The following is a 17,185-nucleotide window of genomic DNA, read 5'->3' as shown; positions in this document are numbered from 1 at the left end:
AAATATTTTTTTGTGCTGTCAGGTTTTGCTCTAAAAAGTTTTGGGATGAAAGGATTACAAGCATTTTTAATATATTATAAAAAATAATGCAGTGGCAGTAAAATCTGAAACAATACTTAAAACTATACACAGACTAACAGACCGGACAAAAATTCTGATATTTCGATTGTAACGTAGTCTATAAATGGGTGTTTAACTTTGGCAGTCATTTACTCAGTTTGCTTTAGCAAGCACTTGTACCGCTTGTACTCTCAACTTCCCAATTCATTACATCAGATTCGCATAACTATTACAGTATTAACCTTACTGGTTTCGGAAATTTATTGCCGTCTTCAGATGTGATAACTAGTCCACAAACCCCTTCGTCATGGTGCATAAAAACTCATCACCATGCGTAGCACATTAAGAGAGACCATGTGACGACCCGATGTATATCCCATTGATGTATTTTATATCATTTCAAGATGTGCAGAATGCATGTAACTCCAAATATTTTATGTATCATGACGAAGCTGTTTGTAGATTATCTCATCTGAAGATGACTGTAAATTGCAGTCCGCATCTCGTGGTCGTGCGGTAGCGTTCTCGCTTCCCACGCCCGGGTTCCCGGGTTCGATTCCCGGCGGGGTCAGCGATTTTCTCTGCCTCGTGATGACTGGGTGTTGTGTGCTGTCCTTAGGTTAGTTAGGTTTAATAGTTCTAAGTTCTAGGGGACTGATGACCATAGCTGTTAAGTCCCATAGTGCTCAGAGCCATTTTGTAAATTGCAGAGACCGGTAATGTGAAAACTCTAGTAGACTAATTAGGTGACCAAGACGTAATGAACTATTATATAGCGAAATTTTCTTTCACGCATTTCCCTATTGTTAGAGTTGCACAAGTTAATTGTCTGGGCTCTACTGAGTCTCGTAAGTTGCATGACTGATGCATAGATGAGAGACCAACTTCCATTTCGAAGACTTTACTATTTGTTGCGATTTTTCTATGCATCACTCTGTACCCCATGAGACAAGTTCCAACCCATCAACGAGATGTGTATACTAAACCAAATGTGTTTCCAATTTCTGTTTAGTAAGCATTTTGAATTTTATACATGATTTTTCGTTGTGATGCAGTAAAATTTAATGTTTTTCTTTTTTTTTTTCATTTTGGTTTGTGGGTCTATAAATATTGTGATGTCGTCAGTCATACGACCACACCGCCGCCTGAGAGATCGATCCGCCAGATGCGATTCTCTCGATAAACAGAACAGAAGAACGGCTGTGCTAGCCATAGAGTACACAGCCAGCCGCAGTACTTCTGCTCGCCGCGAGGCGCCGCTAGGCCACTTCATGTGCAGCAGGAGTGTAGTGCAGTTGTGCCAGTCTGCAGTTCGTAGCCGCGCCCAGTGGTCAGCCAACGCCTATGTTAGTCATCGTTTGCAGCTCAGGCATTGCTGCCATCAGGTCTTTATAGCTCCGTTCCAAGTTAGTCTTCAAATTCACAGGATTCGACATTCAAGATTGTTGTTGTTGTGGTCTTCAGTCCTGAGACTGGTTTGATGCAGCTCTCCATGCTACTCTATCCTGTGCAAGCTTCTTCATCTCCCAGTACCTACTGCAACCTACATCGTAATGAATCTGCTTAGTGTATTCATCTCTTGGTCTCCCTCTACGATTTTTACCATCCACGCTGCCCTCCAATACTAAATTGGTGATCCCCTGATGCCTCAGAAAATGTCCTACCAACCGATCCCTTCTTCTGGTCACGTTGAGCCACAAACATCTCTTGTCCCCAATCCTATTCAATAATTCCTCATTAGTTATGTGATCTACCCATCTAATCTTCAGCATTCTTCTGTAGCACCACATTTCGAAAGCTTCTATTCTCTTCTTGTCCAAACTATTTATCGTCCATGTTTCACTTCCATACATGGCTACACTCCATACAAATACTTTGAGAAATGACTTCCTGACACTTAAATCTATAATCGAAGTAAACAAGTTTCTCTTCTTCAGAAACGCTTTCCTTGCCATTGCCAGTCTACATTTTATATCCCCTCTACTTCGACCATCATCGGTTATTTTGCTCCCCAAATAACAAAACTCCTTTACTACTTTAAGTGTCTCACTTCCTAATCTAATTCCCTCAGCATCACCCGACTTAATTCGACTACATTCCATTATCCTCGTTTTGCTTTTGTTGATGTTCATCTTATATCCTCCTTTCAAGACACTGTCCATTCCATTCAATTCTCTTCCAAGTCCTTTGCTGTCTCTGACAGAATTACAATGTCATCGGCGAACCTCAAAGTTTTTATTTCTTTTCCATGGATTTTAATACCTACTCCGAATTTTTCTTTTGTTTCGTTTACTGCTTGCTCAATATACAGATTTAATAACATCGGGGAGAGGCTACAACCCTGTCTCACTCCCTTCCCAACCACTGCTTCCCTTTCATGTCCCTCGACTCTTATAACTGCCATCTGGTTTCTGCACAAATTGTAAATAGCCTTTCGCTCCCTGTATTTTACCCCTGCCACCTTTAGAATTTGAAAGAGAGTATTCCAGTCAACACTGTCAAAAGCTTTCTCTAAGTCTACAAATGCTAGAAACGTAGGTTTGCCTTTCCTTAATCTTTCTTCTATGATAAGTCGTAAGGTCAGTATTGCCTCACGTGTTCCAGTGTTTCTACGGAATCCAAACTGATCTTCCCCAATGTCGACTTCTACTAGTTTTTCCATTTGTCTGTAAAGAATTCGTGTTAGTATTTTGCAGCTCTGGCTTATTAAACTGATAGTTCGGACATTTTCACATCTGTCAACACCTGCTTTCTTTGGGATTGGAATTATTATATTCTTCTTGAAGTCTGAGGGTATTTCGCCTGTTTCATACATCTTGCTCACCAAATGGTAGAGTTTTGTCAGGACTGGCTCTCCCAAGGCCGTCAGTAGTTCCAATGGAATGTTGTCTACTCCGGGGGCCTTGTTTCGTCTCAGGTCTTTCAGTACTCTGTCAAACTCCTCACGCAGTATCGTATCTCTCATTTCATCTTCATCTACATCCTCTTCCATTTTCATAATATTGTCCTCAAGTACATCGCCCTTGTATAGACCCTCTATATACTCCTTCCACTTTTCTGCTTTCCCTTCTTTGCTTGGAACTGGGTTTCCATCTGAGCTCTTGATGTTCATGCAAGTGGTTCTCTTATCTCCAAAGGTCTCTTTAATTTTCATGTAGGCAGTATCTATCTTACCCCTAGTGAGATAAGCCTCTACATTCTTACATCTGTCCTCTAGCCATCCCTGCTTAGCCATTTTGCACTTCCTATCGATCTCATTTTTGAGACGTTTGTATTCCTTTTTGCCTGCTTCATTTACTGCATTTTTATATTTTTTCCTTTCATCAACTAAATTCAATATTTCTTCTGTTACCCAAGGATTTCTACTAGCCCTCGTCTTTTTACCTACTTGATCCTCTGCTGCCTTCACTACTTCATCCCTCAAAGCTACCCATTCTTCTTCTACTGTATTTCTTTCCCCCATTCCAGTCAATTGTTCCCTTATGCTCTCCCTGAAACTCTGTACAACCTCTGGTTCTTTCAGTTTATCCAGGTCCCATCTCCATAAATTCCCACCTTTTTGCAATTTCTTCAGTTTTAATCTACAGGTCATAACCAATAGATTGTGGTCAGAGTCCACATCTGCCCCTGGAAATGTCTTACAATTTAAAACGTGGTTCCTAAATCTCTGTCCTACCATTATATAATCTATCTGATACCTTTTAGTATCTCCAGGGTTCTTCCATGTACACAACCTTCTTTCATGATTCTTAAACCAAGTTTTAGCTATGATTAAGTTGTGCTCTGTGCAAAATTCTACCAGACGGCTTCCTCTTTCATTTCTTAGCCCCAATCCATATTCACCTGCTACGTTTCCTTCTCTCCCTTTTCCTACTACCGAATTCCAGTCACCCATGACTATTAAATTTTCATCAGCCTTCACTATCTGAATAATTTCTTTTATTTCATCATACATTTCTTCAATTTCTTCGTCATCTGCAAAGCTAGTTGGCATATAAACTTGTACTACTGTAGTAGGTGTGGGCTTCGTATCTATCTTGGCCACAATAATGCGTTCACTATGCTGTTTGTAGTAGCTTATCCGCATTCCTATTTTCCTATTCATTATTAAAACTACTCCTGCATTATCCCTATTTGATTTTGTGTTTATAACCCTGTAGTCACCTGACCAGAAGTCTTGTTCCTCCTGCCACCGAACTTCACTAATTCCCACTATATCTAACTTTAACCTATCCATTTCCCTTTTTAAATTTTCTAACCTACCTGCCCGATTAAGGGATCTGACATTCCACGCTCCGATCCGTAGAACGCCAGTTTTCTTTCTCCTGATATCGACATCCTCCTGAGTAGTCCCCGCCCGGAGATCCGAATGGGGGACTATTTTACCTCCGGAATATTTTACCCAAGAGGACGCCATCATCATTTAATCATACAGTAAAGCTGCATGCCCTCGGGAAAAATTACGGCCGTAGTTTCCCATTGCTTTCAGCCGTTCGCAGTACCAGCACAGCAAGGCCGTTTTGGTTATTGTTACAAGGCCAGATTAGCCAATCATCCAGACTGTTGCCCTTGCAACTACTGAAAAAGCTGCTGCCCCTCTTCAGGAACCACACGTTTGTCTGGCCTCTCAACAGATACCCCTCCGTTGTGGTTGCACCTACGGCACGGCTATCTGTATTACGAGAGATTAATTCGTCACTGCAAGATTTGTGACTTGTAAATTATGTCATTCTACAGACGCTTAGTCTAGTCGCTTCTATAATTGTCAACCAACTGAGCATGGGCGACAGCAAAGTTAAGTAATAAATACTTTCTTATTTTGTACTCCAGCTAATTAATTGTGTTTTCCTGTTGTAGCTACTAAGCAGTCTTGGAATAGTAGAACCTACGTTTCCACCTCCTTGGCTACCTCATATTTGCCACCTTATGTAGATGGACTCGATTATAGGGGAAGATAGAGAACCATCAAATATAGTTCTATACATAACGGTCGGAAGTGTTGGGGGTGACAACCCATAGCTGGCAAGTTGGGTGGGGGCTTTACGCTTTTCAGTGCTCTTTCTTGAATTAAATGCCGCGTAAATCCGGCATTACAACATATTTTTCATGATAAGAGCAATGTGCCTCATGTTTTTGAAACGGAATATGGCGGGAATCTGTATGCTAGTATTTCCTTTTTTTGTTTATTCTTCAAGGGAAGGACTTAATTTTCCAGTACGGTACTTACTTATCAATTTAAATTTATAAATCTAAAAAACCTGTGAAATACATTGGAAGAAAACAGAAAGAAATCCCTCTGACACACTCTCTGACAAGCCTATTAGAGGATATATAAGAAATTCTCCACTCCCTATTCCATCTTCGTCTTCGTCCTGAATTAGCACCACCACCAATAATTCTTCTTCTTCATCATACAAGTAATCGTGGCATTAACGAACTTAAATGCTAGTTAATTGAAAACACTGAGCCATTCAATGAACGTAATCCAAATGAAAGCTATCGACAAATTTCGTATCAGTAAGACACTAGCGAACGCTCTTCAGTTGACAGCCAATCGTCCTCTAGTTGCTATCGATGAAATACACCATCGTACCAAAATCTCGTACATAAGGAAAAGAAAAAAACTGGAGGAGTTGAACAGTTTGCAGTTCCTGCTGTCAGCACATGAGAAGTATAAAGGCGGTACGAAAGTAAAAATAAATCATTGGCAGAAGTATCACACTCATTTAACGTAAGCTTTGGGGGGATTTCGAAAAATGGCTATTCGCAGTGTATTGCACAGATTCTATTGAATTGAACGTGCAGTTTCGATAACACACACACCGATTAGATCAAAGATATTGAAAGGAACAGCAACGAGCATTCATTCATGTTGCCGTCGTTCCATTCTCAGGTTGAAGTGAAAAGTGTGGCTGAAAACTGCAGCAGAAGACAAATTCGGTTTTCATTTATGGGCTGAAATTATGACTAAATAAAACAAAACTGAAGTTAACGTCAGTTCTAGATGTAATCTCATAGAGCAATGAAGTGTAGTGATGAAATGCTAGACTGCTGTGTAGAACGTGTTGAAACTGAGATTACCGGTCGATCTGTTTGTGACTAACTCAATGATGAAGTGTAGGATGATTTTGCAACAAACTTGATGGGCAATACGTTTTTCCTTTCTCGTATAATCCTAGTCTCTAATAACACTAACATCGACAGCATCTTAATGAATTTCCTTTCGTCCTTCCTTGTTTTCTTCCAATTAAATCTCTGTGCATAAAACAAGTGAAATTGGACTTCAGTTGTAGTTTCGTATCAAACACAAACTCAGTCACACACTTTTTTAATTCCAGAGATTTTAAAAAAATCGTTTTATAACCTTATCCATATTGGCACTTGTCCGTGACGGTTATTAAATGAAGCAAGTAAAATTCCAAATCTACCACGTTGTCTCTTATTAATGGGCTCTTGATCCTACGCTTGCTGGTGCCATGAAAAAAGTAAACTGGGAGGAGTAAAGATGGGAGGTAAAGCCTACGAAAGTGGTAGATTATCAACGAAGGGCACTGTGGCAAAGGTGAAATTTTATTTATTTAAATTAGTTACAGTTTGATTTGTTCTTAATTTCCTACATTGTACAGCTTTGTCACGTAATCATGAATATAAAGAAAGGAAGTTATCTTAAACTTTATCAGCTGGAAACTCCACAGGTAGCTTCAGTTTCGTAGGCTTACCAGCAGGAAACTTGAATATGACTTTACATGAACTTTCAGTGGATTAAGACACATGTTTCGCTACGTTGAGTTCAAAGACAAAGGCAGGTCGTGGGGCACCAGTTTCAAAAACAGCATTTAGAAAGCATATCAATCAGCTGCCGGTATTGTCATGGGAGCATAATATCTTGTTCTGATGAATATGCTGGGAAACATTCGACAAGCGAATTACAACTAATACAATTACTGTTAAGATATACTCACAGACCATGACGACTGTGACTACGATGGCGGTTAGGTGAAGATTAGTTACCTGAAAAAAAAATATTTTAATGTTTAATATTATTAGTTCAGCTAAAAGCAGCCGTGTTTCAAATAGAAGTCTCCGTTATCAGTTAGAGAGAGGGAAACTTCAGTTAGTAAAAATGAGAACCTAAATAATCATGTTCATTAGGAGAAAATTATCAGCTTTGAACTAAAACATTATTTCTATTTATTTTATCAACGCTACTTTTTCAGGACAAGTAAGAATCGTTCAAAATTCCGCTGAAAGACAGCGACATTTCAGTTGCTAAAAATGGGAAGCCAGATTTTAACTGCATATTCATCTTGAAAAGAAAAAGAAATAACTTTATATTAAGGCAGTTTTCATTTATTTATTTTATAAACTTTATAAATACTATTTTTTCAAGGTCTGTAAAAAATGTTAAAAAAGAAATTACATCATTACATGCAGAAGTGCTGAGCGTCAAATGCGATAAAGCTGCTGATACTTTTTTTAAAAATCCAGTTGCGAGATACATAGTTTTTTCTGAAAGAACATTTGAGCTGTCTTCGTATTTACGCTGTGAACAATTACATACATAAAATTTCTGAATCACAGGTCTGTAACGTAAATAATAAGAAAGCCCGAACGTACTACCAGAAAACATACATATCACGCAACAAATCATTTCTAACGAAACAGTTATCTCCTTTATTTGCTAAAGACCACTGAAGATATATAATTTTTGGTAAAATTAATAAAATAAATTCGCTTGCGAAAACCAGATATTGTTGACTCTTTTTTTTTTTTTTTTTTTTTTTTTTTTGAGTTTAGGACCTCAATTGGTGAAATCTGAATCCTTATAGGATCACTTAGCTGTCCGTCTGTCTGTCTCATTGTTAAAAACTCTATGTCCTAGGAAAGACTAGATGCATCAAGTTGAAATTTATGTCACATACTAAGCTCCATAATCGCTTGGCAGGGCAATAAATGTTAGGTTTAAGTCAATGCAATCAGAAGGTACGGCCATTTATATTTTGATACTCCTAAACTAACTCATTAAAATCTATAGGATACTTTCCTTTTACGTAGCATCGTGCAGTTTGGCAAGAAACAATGTGTCACACCATATATGAACGAAAATCTCACCGCCCTAGTCCTACATGCTTTTTTAACCCCCATATGACTAGTTTGATGCAGCCCCCGCCACCAATTCCTCTCCTGCGCTAACCTCTTCATCTCAGAGTAGTATTTGTTATCAATGTCCTCAATTATTTGTAGGTATACTCCGGGTTCTGCCTTCCCCTACAAGTTATTTATTGATGTCCCGTCAATGTTTTCCACGTTTCACTTTCCTCACCGATTCTGCGGGGACCCATCTCATTTCTTATCTTACTGCTACAACACCAGTGGCGAAGGCCGTTTGCGCTCTGTGAAATAATGAAAACGCATTAGCAAGACAGACACATTTCTTCACTGCGGATGTGGCGAGGGCAGTGGACAACACGCAGTCCTGGATGGAACTGACTAAACCACTTCAGCAGACTCTTGTGGCCGCTATCTACGTCGCGGCCTCCCATGTTAACATTGCGGTGACGCGTCAGCAGCTCGTGGTCTAGTGGCTGCCGGCACGGTAGCTCAGCGTATTCCGTCAGAGGGTAGCTGCCCTCTGTAATAAAAAAAAAACTGAGTTAATGGATCAACGGCGAACTTAAACGGATGTCTTACGACGTCCGCCCCGCGCAGATGCAACGAACGAAAACGAACAAAATGAGATTAAAAAAGGAAAAAAAAGTGGCTAGCGTTGCTGCTTCTGGATCATGGGGTCCCGGGTTCGATTCCTGGCCGGGTTGGGAATTTTCTAGATTAGAGATTAGATTAGTTTTTCGTTCCGTAGATCCGTGTTGAGGAGATCCTCGTGGATGTGCAACATGCCAATTTTTTTTTATTTTTTGAGCTGAAATAATACTAATAGTATGAATATATACATCATTTATTTCGAGTAAAAAATTCGTCAATGGAGTAGAAGGAGTTGGCCACTAGTAAGTCTTTCAGGCTCCTTTTAAACTGATCTTTATTTGTAACTATATTTTTTATGTTTGCTGGCAAATTATTGAAGATGAGTGTTCCTGAGTAGTGGCCCCCTTTTTGAGCTAAAGTAAGTGCTTTTAAGTCCTTGTGCAGATCATTTTTGTTCCTGGTATTGTATGTATGAACTGAGATGTTTGTTGGAAAAAGAGATATACACTCCTGGAAATTGAAATAAGAACACCGTGAATTCATTGTCCCAGGAAGGGGAAACTTTATTGACTCATTCCTGGGGTCAGATACATCACATGATCACACTGACAGAACCACAGGCACATAGACACAGGCAACAGAGCATGCACAATGTCGGCACTAGTACAGTTTATATCCACCTTTCGCAGCAATGCAGGCTGCTATTCTCCCATGGAGACGATCGTAGAGATGCTGGATGTAGTCCTGTGGAACGGCTTGCCATGCCATTTCCACCTGGCGCCTCAGTTGGACCAGCGTTCGTGCTGGACGTGCAGACCGCGTGAGACGACGCTTCATCCAGTCCCAAACATGCTCAATGGGGGACAGATCCGGAGATCTTGCTGGCCAGGGTAGTTGACTTACACCTTCTAGAGCACGTTGGGTGGCACAGGATACATGCGGACGTGCATTGTCCTGTTGGAACAGCAAGTTCCCTTGCCGGTCTAGGAATGGTAGAACGATGGGTTCGATGACGGTTTGGATGTACCGTGCACTATTCAGTGTCCCCTCGACGATCACCAGTGGTGTACGGCCAGTGTAGGAGATCGCTCCCCACACCATGATGCCGGGTGTTGGCCCTGTGTGCCTCGGTCGTATGCAGTCCTGATTGTGGCGCTCACCTGCACGGCGCCAAACACGCATACGACCATCATTGGCACCAAGGCAGAAGCGACTCTCATCGCTGAAGACGACACGTCTCCATTCGTCCCTCCATTCACGCCTGTCGCGACACCACTGGAGGCGGGCTGCACGATGTTGGGGCGTGAGCGGAAGACGGCCTAACGGTGTGCGGGACCGTAGCCCAGCTTCATGGAGACGGTTGCGAATGGTCCTCGCCGATACCCCAGGAGCAACAGTGTCCCTAATTTGCTGGGAAGTGGCGGTGCGGTCCCCTACGGCACTGCGTAGGATCCTACGGTCTTGGCGTGCATCCGTGCGTCGCTGCGGTCCGGTCCCAGGTCGACGGGCGCGTGCACCTTCCGCCGACCACTGGCGACAACATCGATGTACTGTGGAGACCTCACGCCCCACGTGTTGAGCAATTTGGCGGTACGTCCACCCGGCCTCCCGCATGCCCACTATACGCCCTCGCTCAAAGTCCGTCAACTGCACATACGGTTCACGTCCACGCTGTCGCGGCATGCTACCAGTGTTAAAGACTGCGATGGAGCTCCGTATGCCACGGCAAACTGGCTGACACTGACGGCGGCGGTGCACAAATGCTGCGCAGCTAGCGCCATTCGACGGCCAACACCGCGGTTCCTGGTGTGTCCGCTGTGCCGTGCGTGTGATCATTGCTTGTACAGCCCTCTCGCAGTGTCCGGAGCAAGTATGGTGGATCTGACACACCGGTGTCAATGTGTTCTTTTTTCCATTTCCAGGAGTGTATTATTTAGGACACATTTCATTAAGGAGTAAATATACTGAGAGGCAGTAGTTAGTATACTCAGTTCTTTGAAGAGGTTTCTATAGGACGTCCGTGAATTTACTCCATAAATAATACGTATTACACGCTTTTGGACTCTGAAAACTTTTGTTTGACTTGAAGAGATACCCCAAAATATTATACCAAATGACATTACGGAATGAAAGTAGGCAAAGTATGCATGCTTTTTCATTTTTATGTCGCCTATGTTTGCTAACACTCGAATTGCAAATAAAGTTTTGTTAAGGCGTTTCTGCAGTTCTGTGCCGGCCTCTGCCCGGGGACCGGGTCTTTGTGTTGTCCCTATGATTCCACCATCTTCATCATTTGTGACAGCGTTAGACTAAATTGTGAAAAAAATTGAATGTGTAAGAATTGGGACTTTGTACGGGAGCTGATGACCGCACAGTTTAGCGCCCCACAAACCGAACATCACCACCGCGAAGCCGTGGCATGCAGGGCAGCAGGCGCCAGGCGTAACTCGTACAGCGAGGTTTACCACGAGATCGTCGACAGATTTTTACGAGGGTACTCTCGTGGACGTGGAAAGCGGTGTGGCCAAGTAAACTCCAGCAGCAATGCTCAAGATGTAGAAGGTAGTGTAGAATTACAGCACGGCCTCTCAACCAGAGGACGCCTTGGACGCCAGTGTCCACTCACAGATGCACGTCAGGGACAGCAGCCTTTGGCACGCCTCCCTGATACAGTGACAGGATGACAGTGAGCTGAACACTATCAGCTTGGCTCTCAGCTAGCTGGAGGTAGAAGCCGATAAGAATTCACAACAAAAGATGTTGGCACCTCATAGCAATTCTCTGCACCCATGACTCCAGCAGTAACTCCCCCGTGCCCCTCCAAAACATTGGGAGAATGGAACCTCTGCCCAGGTCGCCACCACACTCGGCAACGATGGCCGTCAAGGGTACTGCAGAACTGCGATTCATCGTTGACCATGCTTCCCACTTATGGCACCACTCCAAACATAGCCATTTGTGTTGCGGTGTTAACAGCTGCGTACTCGTGGGACGTTGATACCCTGGTCCGGATGCTGCTACTCTTTGACCAATGGTGCGGAATGACACAGAATGTCGCAGGAAGTCCATTACTTGTTGCCGGATGGTAGGCGCAGCTTCCAGGATGCGCCTGGTGTACAATACGGGCATCCTTTCTGGTGGTGGTCACACTTTTTCGACCGGAACCTTGATGACGAGTATGTCTGCCCTCACATTATCATGCACTTCAACATAGGATCAGTGTCACATCTGAATGACCCAAAAATCTGGATACTGCACGATTCGACCAACTGGCCAAATGGAGACCCACAATGGGGCCCCTTTCTAACGCAGTCAGGTGCTGATAACGCTGCCTCACACGAGTAGAAGGCATCTCCCTGTCCTGCACAGTGATCACTCAACATCTGACGCTCCCCTTATATATCCTGGTGGGCCAGGTATCAACACTAAACACGAACAACCAAAATGCACTCCGGTGGGCGTTCTATGTGTCACAGAGAATTGCAGCTCTAATCATTTACATAGCAGTCTACGGTATGTATGTGTAGGAGGATAAAGGACATCCGACAATGTCTCCTGGTTCTTATACTTCTATTGTCAGAGTGTGAATTTTCTGTAATTTTGGGCTACTCTCTGTGATTTTGGTTACTTTCTGTGTAGATATTTTCCTGTTGCTCTGTGATTTTGGTTATTTTCTGTGCAGATATTTTACTGATCGTCTGAAGTTTACACGAAGTAGTACGGTGAGTGGATTTTTACTCTTTAGAAAAGTTTGTCTTGCGAAATTCTTAACAGTTAAGATTATATGGAGGTTACGCTACGTTATTATTATCATGTCACTCACTAGTCTGTTCCTTTTAGTTTTCGCTTTGTTCATTACATCAGATAATTCCAAAGTTTTGAGTACGAACTCCGACTTAACTAAAAATTTTGTGATTTCTCGTATGAGTATTTACTACTCCCAACGTATTGACCGATGCCATCAACGAAGGTGTTAGTGATTGTCGCAGTGAACTCCAGTAAATTATAAGCAACTGGTTTCAGAAATAAATTTTCCGTTACCAAATTATTTCATTACCCGATTGAAATATCACTAAACTACAAGTTTTAAATAGTTGTACGTTACACTAACCAATCCAAACTGGTATTGGTAGCTGTTCATTGTTTCACTGTGCTAAGCCTTTATAGTCATTTTGGTAATTATTAGATTAGTGCATAAGTTCGTACCGGTTTTCCATAAGTTTACTAAACACAACAGACCACACAACAGAAACTTTAATCATCAAACGGCTATGAGCACTACGGGACTTAACATCTGAGGTCGTCAGTCCCCTAGAACTTAGAACTACTTAAACCTAACTAACCTAAGGACATCACACACATGCATGCCCGAGGCAGGATTCGAACCTGCGACCGTAGCGGTCGCGCGATTCCAGACTGAAGCGCCTAGAACCGCTCGGCCACACCGGCCGGCCTTTAATCATCATTAATACATTCTGCATTACTATTTACAACTTTCTGCCAAGGCTGGGGTAACTTTTCGATTCCGCGACTGTAGAAATCACGTGGCTCTAAGGCGAAAAAGTCGTCGAGCCATGTTCGGGCCGCATTTTTATCCGGAAACGAAGTTCCGTGAAGGTTGTTCGACAGAGAGCACAAGATCAGGTAAATAAGGTGGGTCCGGAATGTCTTCCGACACCAACTCCTGTATAGTGTTTTTGTCGCTCTACCATAATGCGGGCGGGCCTTATCGTGGAGTAGCACCACTTCACGGAGTCTTTCTGGTCGTTGTTCTTGGACGTCGTCTACAAGACGTCAAAGTTGTTGATAATAAATATCACCAGTGATGGTTACACCTCGAGCAAGCACTTCGTACTACACCACGCCGGCGCTGCTCCACCACATGCATAAGATAATCTTTTGTGGATGCGCGCAGGTCTTTGTACGAGCAGTTGCTGCTTTGTTTGGACCCAACCTTTGATTTATTTTCCTTAAGTTAGCATAAAGACTCCATTTCTCATCACTAGTAACGATACAGGACAGGAATGATCGTAGCTGTTCACGAGCCAATTGATGACGAGCAAGCAGAAAAGAACATAATACAGTACTGGCCATTAAAATTGCTACACCAATAAGAAATGCAGATGATAAACGGGTATTCATGGACAAATATATTATACTAGAACTGACATGTGATTACATTTTCACGCAACTTGGGTTCATAGATCCTAAGAAATCAGTACCCAGAACAACCACCTCTGGCCGTAATAACGGCCTTGATAAGCCTGGGCATTGAGTGGAACAGAGCTTGAATGGCGTGTACAGGTACAGTTGCCCATGCAGCTTCAACACGATACCACAGTTCATCAAGAGTAGTGACTCGCGTATTGTGACGACCCAGTTGCTCGGCCACCGTTGACCAGACGTTTTCAACTGGTGAGAGATCTGGAGAATTTTCTGGCCAGGGCAGCAGTCGAACATTTTCTGTATCCAGAAAGGCCCATACAGGACGTCCAACATGCGGTCGTGCATTATCCTGCTGAAATCTAGGGTTTCGCAGGTATCGAATGAAGGGTAGAGCCACGGGTCGTAACACATCTGAAATGTAACGTCCACTGTTCAAAGTGCCGTCAATGCGAACAAGAGGTGACCGAGACATGTAACCAATGGCACCCCATACCATCACGCCGGGCGATACGCCAGTATGGCGATGACGAATACACGCTTCCAATGTGCGTTCACCTCGATGTCGCCAAACACGGATGCGAACATCATGACGCTGTAAACAGAACCTGGATTCATCCGAAAAAATGACATTTTCCCATTAGTGCACACAGGTTCGTCGTTGAGTAGACCATAGAAGCACTCTTGTCTGTGATGCAGCGTCAAGGGTAACCGCAGTCATGGTCTCCGAGCTGATAGTCCATGTTGCTGCAACAACATCGTCGAACTGTTCTTGCAGATGTTTGTTGTCTTGCAAACGTCCCCATCTGTTATTTCAGAGATAGAGACGTGGTTGCACGATCCGTTACAGCAAAGCGGATAAGATGCCTGTCATCTCGACTGCAGTTGGGATCCTGCACGGCGTTTCGTATTATCCTCCTGAACCCACCGACTCCATATTCTGCCAACAGTCATTTGATCTCGACCAACGCGAGCATCAATGTCACGATACGATAAGCTGCAATCGCGATAGGCTACAATCCGACCTTTATCAAAGTCGGAAACGTGATGGTACGCATTTCTCCTCCTTACACGAGGCATCAATACAACGTTTCACCAGGCAACGCTGGTCAACTGCTGTTTGTGTATGAGAAATCGGTTGGAAAGTTTCCTCATATCAGCACGCTGTAGGTGTCACCACCGGCGTCAACCTTGTGTGAATGCTCTGAAAAGTTAATCATTTGCGTATCACAGCATACTCTTCCCGCTGTTTAAATTTCGCGTCTGTAGCACGTTATCTTCGTGGTGTAGCAATTTTAATGCCCATTATTGTATGACCACCCGCTAATTCTCGTCATTTTGGCTTAAAACATGCGGTACTCATATACCCGATTGGTCAACCTTCCCCACTGCATGCAAATGACGCACGATGATGGAGTGATAGTAACACAGTTGCCAGTTCTCGAGTACACTGGCGTGAATCTTTGTGGATTAATGCATTTAAACGATCTTCAACAAATCCCGAAGGTCTGCCTCATCGTGGAAAGTCACTAATGTCAAAACCATCCTCCTTATAAAGAGAAAACCGTTTTCTTGTGTCCTGTCTATTGGTGTCATCCCCACACACGGCGCAAATGTTTCTGGCTGCCTCTGCTGCTGTCATTCCTCTACTGAACTCATACAGAAGAATATGACGCAAATGTTCCGATTTCTCCTCTTAGTACTCCATTTTTTAGCGTCCACATCTGCACTCACTGTCTCCAAATGGCAAAATGACAACATGTACAATCAAATAGCAATGATGAACTACAGCTAAAAAATGTCAATTCATAGATAAACTAATGACAATCGGAATACCAACATGCGAATCAAAAACGCTACGAACTTATACACCATCCTAATAATTTTACACTTATCCAAATCGTTTCATTCAAATTCCTTCGAAATGGATGACCTTCTGACATGTTAGGTACAAGTTATCACGACTGATTACATCATATACCAGGGTTAGTGGGAGGATTACAAACTGCGCAATGAATTAGCAGTTTTATATGCTTGACGTTGCTTCATTCGTTGGGGGCGATCTGAAAGCTATATCATTCTTGAAGACTGTTATTATAACTATGACCGATTTCGACAGATCTACGCTGTCATCATCGGATCTTGTAACAATATTAGATACACACGTTTGTTACAATACTGCCAGTGTTCTAACAAGCACGTCCATATAACGATGTCGCAATATCCGATAATGACAGCACAGATCTGTCGAAACCCGTCATAGTAATAAAGAGAGTTGTTAGTGATCCAGGCAAATTGATTCCTCAAGAATAATTTCATTATGAGTTTAGTGAAAGTTTTGACCAGGTATTTCGCGAGATAGGTGGAAGAAGTATATACAGGGTCTGTACAACGAAGATCTACACTCCTGGAAATGGAAAAAAGAACACATTGACACCGGTGTGTCAGACCCACCATACTTGCTCCGGACACTGCGAGAGGGCTGTACAAGCAATGATCACACGCACGGCACAGCGGACACACCAGGAATCGCGGTGTTGGCCGTCGAATGGCGCTAGCTGCGCAGCATTTGTGCACCGCCGCCGTCAGTGTCAGCCAGTTTGCCGTGGCATACGGAGCTCCATCGCAGTCTTTAACACTGGTAGCATGCCGCGACAGCGTGGAAGTGAACCGTATGTGCAGTTGACGGACTTTGAGCGAGGGCGTATAGTGGGCATGCGGGAGGCCGGGTGGACGTACCGCCAAATTCCTCAGCACGTGGGGCGTGAGGTCTCCACAGTACATCGATGTTGTCGCCAGTGGTCGGCGGAAGGTGCACGTGCCCGTCGACCTGGGACCGGACCGCAGCGACGCACGGATGCACGCTAAGACCGTAGGATCCTACGCAGTGCCGTAGGGGACCGCACCGCCACTTCCCAGCAAATTAGGGACACTGTTGCTCCTGGGGTATCGGCGAGGACCATTCGCAACCGTCTCCATGAAGCTGGGATACGGTCCCGCACACCGTTAGGCCGTCTTCCGCTCACGCCCCAACATCGTGCAGCCCGCCTCCAGTGGTGTCGCGACAGGCGTGAATGGAGGGACGAATGGAGACGTGTCGTCTTCAGCGATGAGAGTCGCTTCTGCCTTGGTGCCAATGATGGTCGTATGCGTGTTTGGCGCCGTGCAGGTGAGCGCCACAATCAGGACTGCATACGACCGAGGCACACAGGGCCAACACCCGGCATCATGGTGTGGGGAGCGATCTCCTACACTGGCC

Source organism: Schistocerca nitens, chromosome 2 (assembly GCF_023898315.1).
Source record: "Schistocerca nitens isolate TAMUIC-IGC-003100 chromosome 2, iqSchNite1.1, whole genome shotgun sequence".
Lineage (NCBI taxonomy): Eukaryota > Metazoa > Arthropoda > Insecta > Orthoptera > Acrididae > Schistocerca > Schistocerca nitens.
Note: the sequence above shows the minus strand (reverse complement) of the source record.